This window comes from Zingiber officinale, chromosome 7B (genome assembly GCF_018446385.1).
Source record: "Zingiber officinale cultivar Zhangliang chromosome 7B, Zo_v1.1, whole genome shotgun sequence".
Lineage (NCBI taxonomy): Eukaryota > Viridiplantae > Streptophyta > Magnoliopsida > Zingiberales > Zingiberaceae > Zingiber > Zingiber officinale.
Window position 1 is genome coordinate 117,722,079 of NC_055999.1, and position 12,907 is coordinate 117,734,985.

A 12,907-nucleotide genomic window follows, 5' to 3' on the forward strand; every position below is an offset into this window, starting at 1 on the left:
GGGAAGGTAGTAGGAGGCAGTGAGGCGTCTCTTCCTGTGGTGGTGAGGCCCAGAGAAGCACGAAGCCGGAACTCCATCCCACCTCCTCCCCTTTTGTGGCTGCCGCCTTTGAAGGAAAGATGACCCCTCCTTTTTCCTTTCGTGGCGGCGGAAAACCAAACGCCAAAAGACCTGCTCCTCCCTCTTCTGACCTCCTCCTAGCCGCAGAAGCCCAAACGCCAAACCCCACTAATGTCATATGACCAAACTATCCTCCCTTCCATCTATCCTCATCTCATCATCGCATCATCATCACTTCGATTTGTGTTAAAAAAATTATTACTTACATATATAAAAATTTTGAAATAATATGAAACATTATCTTATCTGTTCTTCTAATTTTCTTAATTATATTATCTTCTTAAATATTATTTTTATACGTAAAAGCAACAATTTTTTAACATGAATTTAAGTTTTTAATTGATCGTTATAGTGTAACAATCGATTCAAAATTGTTATCAGCATAGTAATATTTTGAATTGATTACTCTACTATAACAATCGATTGAGATAGATATAACTGAATACGAAGGGGGAAGGAGGAAGGGGGAAACCTAGACATGAATACTGGATTTGATAATTTTAAAATTTATTTATATAATTAGAATATTCGATTATAGTAAAAGGTTGATTATATTTTTCCCAGATATATTTCATAATCTATCTTCAATGTGTAGAAATGAATTATGAAATCGGTTTATAGCCCATGGTGAAGTGATTAGGAGATGGTATGATTAAAGTATTCGGCAACTTTATCAACTTGATCCAGTCATTTGTTAAAATTTATTGTGATGGGACATTTTGTTTTACCCCCACCATTTATCTTGTTTTCCAAAATTACCCAAAAACGTTTAAATCGTGCTAAATAGAGCCTTTTCATAGTAAGAAGAGAATTCGGAAGCCAGCCATGTGACAATAGCAGTACGGGTAGTTTGAAGGATATTTATTTTTAATAATTTTGATCGATAAAATCAGTAAATTTTAAAGAATGAAATAATATTCCCACAGCATATACAAGAATAAAATGAAATCCTACCTAAGTTTAACTATAAATGTATAAGTTTTTATTTGTATAAAATATTATAACATCTCTCAATGAAATTATCTGTATATATATATTCTTAGTAAAAGTGAAAAGACGACTCTTTTTTAATTAGAATTATAAAAAATAATTTTTTATTAATCATCATAATAACTTCTCTTTATTTTTTAATAAAAAATTAAGCCACATATTATAGTAACTATAAATTATTATAATATGTCGTCGGGCCATAATACCACGGTAAAATATTTAGATTATTATTGAGGTATTCATGATTTGAACCCTAACTACGACATATCAATAGAATTTTTTTTCCAAATGACAGGCGTAATTAAAAGATGTTAAATTTTTGAATGACGATCGTGTGTACTTCTGATTTATTCTAGTGATCGGTAGAAAATATTCAGACCAGATCGGTCATCCCAAAAATAATTAAGACTAATTGGGATTATCAATTTTTTTTAAAAAAATATTATAATATTATAAGATCGGATCTAAGAGGGCCTACGGTTTCACATTTTTTATAAATTATTATAATATTTTTAATGAGACTAAATGATTTATCATTTACAAATTATTATAATATAGTCTTTTGGGTCACGGTCATTCTTAGAACGCTATCATTTAGGTATCCATGATTTATTTTTTTTCTTTAAATAAGATACACAATTACATGCTAAACTTCTAAGTCGGTTGTGATTGCTTCATGATTTATCGTGAGTGACGGATTTCATCATATTACATAATACAATACGGCTACGGTGTATCTCAGTGACGGATTTTATCATATTGCATAAAATCATATTGCATAATACAATATAACTACGTACGGCGTATCTGACGGATTTCATCATATTGCATAATACAAATTATTACAATACGTTATTTGACTAGCTAGTATTAACTTGAATTAAATAGGAACACTAGATATAAATTATAGCTATTATATATTATAGCAATTAACTTTTCTAATATAATATGAATATGTTGGATTGAGTTAACATACTATTGATCAATATTGACTTAACTTAAACAAGATATTATTTATCATACGTTGGAATAACTATGAATATAATAGCTACTGCACATTCTAAACTAAATTTAAGTTTTTATTTAACTGGGAGAATACCTAACCTGAATACCACCAAGTCAAATTTTGAAAATCAATTATTATAATTATAAAATATAAAATCAAATAAAAAAAATATCAGATGTATAATTGAGTTTAGAACTCTTTGATCTAATTTCTGTTTTACCTGCTCCATTTTTTTTAATCTTCTCATGCACTTGGGGAAGTTACTTTGTATTTTTTTTTTTTAAAAAAAAAAAAGGCTGGAGTTATGTGAGAATGATCCAACTAAACAGTAGTTTCTTTTTAGAAAATTAAATAAGAAGAAGATGAGAGGGTGGTCAATTAGGTTGATGTGGAGGAGAAAATTAAATAAGAATATAATTGTTTATTTGTTTTTACTTATTTATACTATTTTACATAGATTATTTTCTTTTTTTACTAGATCTATATTGTTCATAATTACTGCCAATTTTTCATGACTCCTAATTTCTTATAAAATTTAGAATGTCTTAAAGTCCTCTTTAAAAAAATTTGTGATTGTCTAGTATTTCGGCTAAATATCATAGATAGTTAAACCAACAATCAATGAACGAGTTGATATACGCGCTCTTCAGAGATTATTGGTGAGGAGGATGAAAGGACTTGAAAGGTACTCCAATAGAGAATTAGATTTGTATCAGAAATTCCCCACAGGTCACTCCAACGCTCAAGTTAGGATTTACTTGAGGTAATATACGAGAGTAAGAAGATAGAGAAGAAAGAGAGAACCTGATGAAGTTGTAGAAACTATAGAGTAAAAAATTCTTTGTCCTTATTCTCTCTAGGGTTTATATAGTTGTCAGAAGAATATATTCTTGTTAGACGTTGTAATGCGTATTCCTCTATCATCCTCGTATGAGCTAGTGTGGGAACTAGATCCAATACTCGTTAGTTGTCTTCTCACTCACCCAATGCCACGTGTTTGAAGGAAGGTATCTAGGGGACTATATTTCATAACCCCTTAATCGCTTCTTCATTCACCTAGTGCTACATGATTTGAATAATTCCCCATCATTGTTCATAACTTCTAGGAAAATAAGCTTTGTCAATGAGGGTTTAGTGTGGATATGATCCAAGAGTGGATGAGAAAATAACGTCAATGTAAAGTGGCCTTGAGGATAGATGAAGTTGGCTACTGAGTGCTGAGGCTAAAACAATGACAATGTCAAGATATAAGACTAAGGTTGAGACTGGTCGAGTGATGTCGAGGTCTGAGATTGAGACCCGGATGATGTCAAGATTGAGATTGAGGTTGAGGCCAAGACCTGGGTAATGTCGGGTTCTAAGACTGAGACTAGGATTGAGGTTGTAGTCGAAACTCGGGTGATGTTGGGATCCGAAACTGAGATTAAGGCTGAGATGTAGGTGTTGTTGGAATTTGAGACTGATATTAAGGTCGAGACTCGGGTGAAAACGAGACTCAAGATTGAAACTACAATCAAGACTGGAGACAAGCGACCAATTCTGTCTTCTGCTTGGGCTCTAAGTCCGCATCCATGAAAGTAGTGGCCTCCGCTCGGCTAGGATGGATCTGGACTTCTTCTTTTTCTTCGTACACGAGGGCAGGAGGTTTTTCTATAATAGTGTTTACCTTGAGTCACGGACTCTTCCGAGCGGCTTTGGCCTCGGTCTTGACCATCTCGACGTAGCAGAGCCGAGCGACAAGTTGGTCGCCCTTGAGTTCTCCAACCCGATCATCTACCGGGAACTTAATTTTCTAGCAGTAGGTAGAGACTACTGCCTTGAACTCGTTGAGGGTTAGTCGTCCTAGGATGACATTGTATGCTGAGGGGGTGTCCACCACAATGAAGTTCATGGTCCTAATCCTCCTGAGCGGCTCCTCTCTGAGTGAAATGGTTAGTCTTGTTTGGTCGATCGGCAAAACTTCATTGCTAGTGAATCCATACAACAGGGTCGTCATAGGTAGCAGCTCACCTCGGTCGATTTGCAGCTGATCGAACGCCTTCTTAAAAATTATGTTCATCGAGCTTCCTGTGCCAACAAAGATATGGTGAATGGTGTAATTAACGATCACCGCTCGGATGATCAAGGCATGGTCGTGAGGGAACTCGACTCCCTCCAAGTCCTGAGGCCCGAAGCTAATCTCGAGCTCGCTCACCCTCTCCCGGCTGCATCCTACTACATGGATCTCAAGTCGTCGCGCGTACGACTTCCGGGCTAGATTGGAGTCGTCGCTAGTCAGTCCACCGGCGATGATACTTATTTCTCCTCGGGCGGCATTGATTCTATTTTCTTCCTCCCTAGCAGAGTGCTTATTCCGATCGTTCGAGGCTCGGGAAGGATTAGCACATTCCCTTTGTTGTTGATGTTGGTACCATTCCGGCGACCTTCTTGCGTCTCCTTGATGATCAGTGGACTGGTGTCTATAAAATTACACTAGTACACTATGTGTGTATTGAGCAGGACCATTTGAGGTTGTTCGATTTATACTGACTATATAAAATAACAGAACCTCTATTATTATGGATGTGTGTACTCTTAATCCCGATATAATAACAAACATATATACTTAGTATTTAGTTCTTTAACTTATCAATGAGTGAGATTTATTCGTTAAATCAATAGGCTCAATGAGTTGGGAGATAATACCATTTATATGGTGTGTTGTTGATTATAAAGGGAAACTGTGTCCTATTTAATTTAGGTTAATGATGTCTCCTTGAGGAGCTCATAAGGATTATTATATAAACCCTACAGGTGGACTTAGTTTGACATGATAATGAAATTGAGTAGTACTACTCTTGGAATTAGATGTTAATTAATTGAGTTGTCAGTAACTCATTTAATTAACGGACATATGATATCTTAAACACGGGGAGATTAACACACTCATGATAAGGAGCTCCTATTGTAATATGAGATTTGTACGGTAGTTCAATAATAACCCTTTAGTGGTATGAGCTATTATTGATGGACTTGGGTTGGGTGTTCAGGCCGAACATAGGAAGCTCAAGCCCATCAGGAGGCCTAAACCAATTCCTCCTCTAAGTCCCTGTTGCAGCTCTATATAAAGCCTCGCATCCACCCATCTGGTTTGGTTTAACTTGGTTTGGTTTAACTTAACTTGGTTTGGTTTAACTTAACTTGGTTTGGTTTAATTTAACTTGGTTTGGTTTAACTTAACTTAGTTTAATTTAATTTAACTTGGTTTGGTTTAACTTAACTTGGTTTGGTTTAATTTAACTTGGTTTGGTTTAACTTAACTTGGTTTGGTTTAATTTAACTTGGTTTGGTTTAACTTAACTTAGTTTGATTTAACTTAACTTGATTTGGTTTAACTTGGTTAAAGAAAGAGAGATTTTTTCTTAACAGAATTAGTTTTAGAAAAAAAATAAAAAGGAGATTTTTTCTAAAGAAAATTCTATTAATTTTTCTTTCTTTGTAACTAATGGCAAGCCTATAAAAAAGGAGTAGGTGGTGGTCCCAAAACCTAACTTTCTAATCTTCCTAATCGTCCTCAAGCCCCTTCTCCACCTAGGGTCGGCGACACACATCCTTCCCTTTGTGGTTGGCACCCCTCATCTCCCCTCTTCCCCCTTGGTGGTCGGCGCCACTCACATCTTCCCAAGCTAGGGCCAGCGCCCCTCCCCTCATCCTTGAGGGTCGGCACCACCTCCACCAAGGGTCGCGCCCCTTTCCTCTCCTAGCTAGGGTCGGCGGCACTTCTTGTTCTTGGTGGTCGGCGGCTTGAAGAAGGGAAGAAAAGCAAGAAGAGGAAGAAGATGAAGAAGAAGAGAAGGAAGAAGATTAGAAGGTGTCCCATCCTAGCGACTCTTTTGTGGTTGGCGATTTTGGAAGAGAAGAGAAGAGGGTGGTGTCGTCTTGGTAGATCTTCGCCCACACGGCGTTCAAGAAGAGGAGAGGAATACGACAGAAGATCTTGAGGTCTTTAGCTACGAAGAAAGGTATAACTAGTTCTTTAATTCCGCTGTATATCTAGTTTCATTTTTCTTTGTATTGATTTTGCATATCAATTTTGAATACCAACACAAGATGTCAGCGATCTTGTGCTTCGAGCAAGGTGCGCTTTGGTCAATCAAGAACTTGTTTGATTGATCAAACACATGTCTGATCAAGTATGTAGGTTGCTAGGAAAGGTTCTGTGCTCGTATAAATTTTTGTACAGGGGATTTACATAGAACGAAATTCCAGCGTCCTTCAGTTCGGCGGCGATACCCACCGGGAGCTGGTCGGCTGGCGACCAGCGTTAGGCCGCGGCAATCACGCATATTGTGTGATGCCAACTAGTGGAAAGAGCAGAACATAGGTGTCCATACTTTTCCTTTTGATGCCTTCGACTGTCCGGAGGCAACATGCTAGACTATGTGCACTCTGGTTTCCGAGTGTGGTCGCGCTTGTTCAGCCCTTGGCCCGCTAGGCGGCTGGTGGTTGCCTGATGGTTGACGCTCGGTCGGAACAGAGGGCTCGGTCGACGCCTCCTTTCTTCTAGCCGCCTGGCCTTCCTCCACATTGATGTACTCGTTGGCTTTCTTAAGCATGTGGTCATAGTCCTGGGGCGACTTCCTAATGAGCGATTGGAAGAAATCCCCCTTGACAAGCCCCTGTATGAAGGCATTCATCATAGTCTACCGAATGGATATCTATGGCTATCTGATTGAAACACTGAATGTAGGCTCTGAGCGTCTCCTTGGATCCTTGCTTCAGGGAGAAAAGGTTGACGCTTGTCTTTTGGAAGCGCCGACTGCTGGCAAAGTGGTGCAGGAAAGCTGTTCGGAAGTCCTTAAAGCTACATATTGAGCTAGACGGAAGCCTTCGGAACCAGCGTTGCGCCGAGCCGGAAAGTGTGGTGAGGAAGACTTGACATTTCACCTCATCCGTGTACTGGTGGAGTGTGGTTTCTTTATCAAACCTATCCAGATGATCATCTGGATCGTCCGACGAAGATCCCCGCTCTTGGTTGGCTTGGGCAATCTCCGAGGGTGTTTGGAACAATGCCCGATGAAAAGGTATGGGCACGGGTGGTGCCTCTCCATGCGTGCCGGTTAGCAATCTATTCTGCCCCCAGATAGAGAGTTGCTCCGAGCGGTCCTCTTGTGCTGCTCGGCCTCTTGCTGCTGACGTTGCTTGCTGCGCTTATCGATCAGCTAGCGCCTTCTGTTGTTGCTGCTCGACTATTTTCTATGCTCGGGCTTGCACGAGTAGGTCGAGCTCTTCCTGGGTGAGCATCACTGTGTGAAGTCGTCCAGTGTCTTCCATCCTCTCGGCTCGGATGCAAGTTGTGTTCCCATAGACGATGCCAAATATGATCATGTCTGATAGTCGAGGCGTTGGAAGCTGGGGATGTGGCGCTTCGGTTGACCATGTGTTGACTTCACGCGACCCTGCAACCACAACTGTGTTAGTGCCGATCCAGGGAAGGGGTTCTCGGCATTAGCCCTCCGACACTCAAGTCAGTCACCGTTGATATATGGAAGCAAAGCAAAGTAACGAACAGTAGCAGCAACAGTGGATTCTTGCATACCTCCGCTGAAACTTGGACCCCCCTTTATATAGGGTTCCTATAGCGCGTGTGAACGCTTCCCAAGGTGTGCATGCTTCTCCATGATTTCCATGAAAAGACATGTCAAGAAAGTGTCTCTGACATAATACCTTAACGAGCCGAGCATATCTCTGCCGTGACAGTAGAAGCTTCCGCCGTACGATCCTCTACATGACTATGCCGCCAACCATGCCGTCTGTCAGCAGCACTAGCTCCCAAAAGGATACCGACAGATACTCCTTTTGTCCATTATTGGGTCTAGCGGAAGAGTTGCTCGGTCAACCTTCATCTTGTCCGAACACTGTCTGCCCCTGGGCCGAGCAGGATAGATGCTCGGTCGGCATTCCACTATCCCTTGTTCCACTGATGTGCCGAACGGGATTAGTGCTTGGCTGACAGATTTGGCCCTTGGCCAAGTCGGAAAGCTGCTCGGCCATAATATTGATGTGTTTGAATGTAGTCCGCATCACATCACTCCACTCTGCTGATTTCGAGGATTGATGTAAGGCCGAACGAGGTTGCTGCTGGGCACGCCTTTGTGGATACTTGATACTTGTCTTTCGGAGCGGCGGATGCTCGGTGTTTTACCGAGTTGTACTGATGTTGGATTGGGTCTTCTTTATCCCGGTCGGGCGAGTGGGCTGCCCGAACGGCCGAGGATATAGGGCGTTGGTCCACCTTGACTTTGACCTACACCTAGAGCCATCAATTTAGGTTGGGCCCGTCGGGTTGGCCCGCCCCGTCAAACAATTTAAGTGGGTTAGGTTGGAATTTTATCACCCCAAGCCCACTACGGGTCGACCCGCCTAGGCCCGCAACCCACGCGGGTCGGCCCACAATGGGCTTGGGTTGGCCCGCGGGTTGAGAAACACATGTAAGCTAAATTTTATATTAATTTATTATCTTTCTTTGTTATAATTTTGAAATAAAAATAGTACTTTTCATCTCACATAAGTACTCGTTTGTGTCCATTTATATTTAAAATACATATTTATAGATACATTTGATTGATGAAATCTTTCCGAAGTAAAACGTTAAAGATATGAAATATTTTTTAATTTTTTTAAAAAAAATTGATGGGCCCGCGGGTTGGCCCACCAAACCTGCAACCTGCCTTGAATTGGGTTGGGTTGAAAATTTGGTTAGTCCGCCTCCACCCGCCAAATGGTTGGCCCACCACGGGCCGACCCTCCCCGCCACGAATTGGCCCGTCTGACAGCTCTACCTACACCATGGTCGTTACCCTCCGCGGGGTCAGCCCCTCATCACTGCATCACATACTTATCAAATAAATAGAAAAAACTGTAAGACGATTACTTCAAGACATCCCTCAAATTCTAACAGACGTGAGGTGATGCTTGATTAGACATACTCGGATTAACAATGGTACACCGAACGGGCAAACTTGCATTAACACTTAGAAAAGTTTTACAAAATATCAAGGGGCAGTACAAAAAATAGGCAAACTTTGCAAGAGGCGGGCTCACTCGAGGTAGTCTAGCACATCATCGGGCAACGACTCGATCAACTTGTCTCGACTGATGACCTTGTTGGTTAGAGTGGCAGGGATATGGCTACCACTCTTTAGCTAGTCGAGCGTCCCATCGATGGCGAGGTTAAAAAGGCAGAGGGCCCTATCGGTGAATCGATCATTGAAAGGGTCCGAGCGAAGGTAGTCCCGCTTCATAAGCTCGAACCGGCTTGACTCAGCGCCTTGATAAACCTCCAAAGCAGTTAGGGAGGCCTCCAGTTTGGCTTTCATTAATGCTAGTGTGGCATCCTTAGCGTCCAGTTTTTTTTTTTTGCGCTGCTGCTTGTTCAGCCGATCGGCTCTCCCGCTCAGTGTTCAGTGCCGCCTCCATCTCCTTCAGTCTCTGAGCTAGGACCCAAGCTTCTTTATTCTTGATCTCTAAATCCTTGATGGCTCAAAGCTTCCTGGTGTTAGCCAAGTGGATCTTCGCTTCGAAGGAGGTGACCTACTTGTTGAGCCTCGCCAGCTGCGTTGCCTGCTCGGCGCGCTTGCCCTTTTTTGCCTCCAAGAGCTAGAAGCTCCTCTATAAATCAGCCTTTAACTGGGACACCTCGACGCTCATCTGCTCCAAGCGCACCTGTGAAGTAGTTGATTATCCGCTCGGAGTGCGCAGTTGCTGGACTTCGTGCTCCAAATAGGCAAGTCTATGGCACATGGCCAGGCTCTCTACCCAGAACTGCAGCAACAAGAAAATTGTAAGGGTTGAATGGATAAAAAGTAAATGCAAAAGTAGTGTACATACTGTTAGAGTGTATACTAAAAGCCTAGCTTTTTGTAAACATTTATTTTGAAATAAATAATTACATTGGTCAAATGTCTACATTTATATGCTAAGTGTAGTTGTTCAATTAATTTATATTATAGATAACATGGTGTGTGGTGTCACATACAGAAGATCATGTTATCAATTCCTTATAAATTATAAATAGTAGCTCATGACTAAGATGGAAAGGAACAAACTATTGGAATAGTCGTAGTGTAATTTGGTATTAGTTTATCTTAACTATAAAATTACACTAGTACACTCTGAGTGTATTGAGCAGGACCATTTAAGGTAAGTTCTTTTTATACTAACTGCATAAAAGAATAAGACTTTTGTTATTATGGAAGTGTGTGCTCTTAATCATGATATAATAACAAGCACATATACTCAATATTCATTTCTTTAATTTATCAAAGGGTGAGATTTAGTTCGATAAATCAATAGGCGCGATAAGTTGGGAAATGATATTATTTATATGGTGTGTTGTTAATTATGGAATGAAACTGTGTTCTAGTAATCTAAGTTGATAATGTCCCCAAGAGGAGCTCATAAGGATTATCATGTAAACCCTGCAAGTGGACTTAGTCCGACATGACGATAAGGTTGAGCGGTACTACTCTTAGAGCTAGATATTAATTAAGTGAGTTGTCAGTAACTCATTTAATTAGTGGACATTCGATATCTTAAACATAGGAAGATTAACACACTCATGATAAGAAGGAGCCCATATAGTAATATGGGATTGGTGCGGTAGTTCAATAATAACTCTTTAGTGGAATGAGATATTATTGATGAACTCAAGTTGAGTGTTCGGGACGAACACGGGAAGCTCAAGTTCATCGGGAGACCAAAAACAATTCCTTCTCTCGGTCCCTGTCATGGCCTCTTATTTATAAAGTGTTATACCCACTCATACCCACCTTAAGGTGGTCGACCAAGCCTAGCTTGGAGCCCAAGCTAGGGCCAACCAAACCAAGGTGAGATGGTTTAAAGAGGTGGCCGACCCTAGCTTGAACCCAAGCTTGGTGTGGCCGACCACAATAAATTAAAAGGATATTATTTTATAAAATCTTTCTTATGTGGAAGCCATGGTTTTAAAAGAGAATTTAAAATTTAAATCTTTCCTTTTATAGCTTTCTACAAAAGATTAAGAAAAAAGTTTGATATCTTTCCTTATTTGTAGTTAAAAGGAAGATTTTATTTTTTGATAAAACTTTCCTTTTTTGTAACCATCCTCATGATTTTAAAAGAGAATTTTAAAATTATAAATATTTCCTTTTATAGTTTTCTACAAAAGATTAAGAGAAAGATTTGATATCTTTTCTTATTTATAGTTAAAAGGAAGAATTTAATTTTAGAGAAAACTTTCCTTTTTGTAAATCATTCACATGTTTTAATAGAGAGATTTTAATTTATAAAAATTTCCTTTTATAACCAACCATGAAGGGAATTTTTTAAAGAGAAATTATTATTTTAAAAATTTCCGGAAACAAATTAGGAAGTTTTAATTTTTGTTTGGAGGATGTTGAGGTGGCCGACCAAATAGATACAAGAAAGGAAATTTTAATTAAATTTTCCTTTCATTGGCAAAGAGGATAAGGAAGGTTTTATTTAAATTTTCCTTATTTGCCAAGACCAAAGAATATAAAAGAGAGAGTAGAGGTGTCTCACCTAAGAATAACCTATCATCTATTCCTCTCTCTTTTCTTCCTTGGTGTGGCCGACCCTCTTCCTTCCCTTCTCTTCTTCTTGTGGTCGAACCTCATCTTCTCTTGGAGTTCTGGTGGTAGTCGGATCTTGCTTGGAGAAGAAGGAGAGAAAGGAGGCTTTGTTTCTAATATCCCTTGGAGCTTGATGGTGGTGACCGAACCTCATCTTCTCTTGGAGTTCTTGTGGTGGTCGAAACTTGCTTGGAGAAGAAGGAAGCTTGGATGGATTCTCGTCTCGGTAGATCGTCGCCCACACGACGTCCGAGATAAGAAGAGGAATACGACAGAAGATCGTGAGGTCTATAAGCTATAAAAGATATAACTAGTTATTAGTTTCCGCATCATAACTAGTTCATCCTTTTATTTAGATCTTGAAATACCAAACACAAGAGGCTAATGAATCTAGGTAATCGAATTTATGTTTTCGATTTTGTATTTCTTTTGTTTTTCGAACTTGTAATTCGATTGATCTTTTTGGTTAAACCTAGGGTTACTATAAGAAAATTAAATATTAAATTTCGTTGAAAGGCTTTGTCTAGGAAGTGGTGGATGCTCTCATACCCAAGAAGACCTAATGCCTCACCATATTTAACCTAGAAGCTAGTCTCTGAAATTAATATTTAATTGAATTTGTAACATGGGTGGATTTGGATCAATAATGTTAAGTATCGTTTGTGATTCAAGTCTAAACCACTAAGAATAGATAAGTTGAATCTGGAATCAATAATGTTAAGTTCTGTTTGCGATTCCAAATTTAATTTCTAAAGAACACAATAGGTTGTTAGGAAAAGTTCAAGACTTGTATAAAATTTTTGTACAGGGGAACCGGTACGATATTCCGAGTAGCAACTAACACATACCCCAGTGGGCATCTGGGTGTGACTGTTAGCTAGCTCCCCTAGAGAGATGACCACCGCACGAGCCCGGGCATCTGCCCATATTTGTGCAAGAAGCCCTTGGATCCTTATCTGGTGCTCAGGGGTACGGGATGCCAGGTCGTCCAAATCGCGATACTCGTCGGTCGACAAATGGATAATCACCGTTATTTGTCTCTGGCTGCTCGGGCCAGAGGGGTCTGAGGTCGCCCTGCCCATAGACAGGGACGTGGGAACTGGTCGGATATAGAACACTTGGGTTGCTGGCAAGGATTCAGGTGGCATGAAGGCGACCGACGATGCAAAAATGCTCCCTT